This window comes from Nematolebias whitei, chromosome 3 (genome assembly GCF_014905685.2).
Source record: "Nematolebias whitei isolate Nwh7 chromosome 3, NemWhi1, whole genome shotgun sequence".
Taxonomy (NCBI): Eukaryota; Metazoa; Chordata; class Actinopteri; order Cyprinodontiformes; family Rivulidae; genus Nematolebias; species Nematolebias whitei.
The window spans coordinates 3674257-3674586 of record NC_056500.1 but is presented as its reverse complement, the minus strand read 5'-3'; positions in this window follow the sequence as shown (position 1 = coordinate 3674586).

Sequence of the window (330 nt, the reverse complement as noted above, 5' to 3'; positions counted from 1 at the left end):
ACATGTACAGGTACAACATGTACAAGTACAACATGTACAGGTACAACGTGTACAGGTACAACATGTACAACATGTACAGGTACAACATGTACAACATGTACAGGTACAACATGTACAGGTACAACATGTACAGGTACAACATGTACAAGTACAACGTGTACAGGTACAACATGTACAAGTACAACATGTACAAGTACAACGTGTACAGGTACAACATGTACAAGTACAACGTGTACAGGTACAACATGTACAGGTACAACATGTACAAGTACAACATGTACAGGTACAACATGTACAGGTACAACATGTACAAGTACAACATGTACAGGT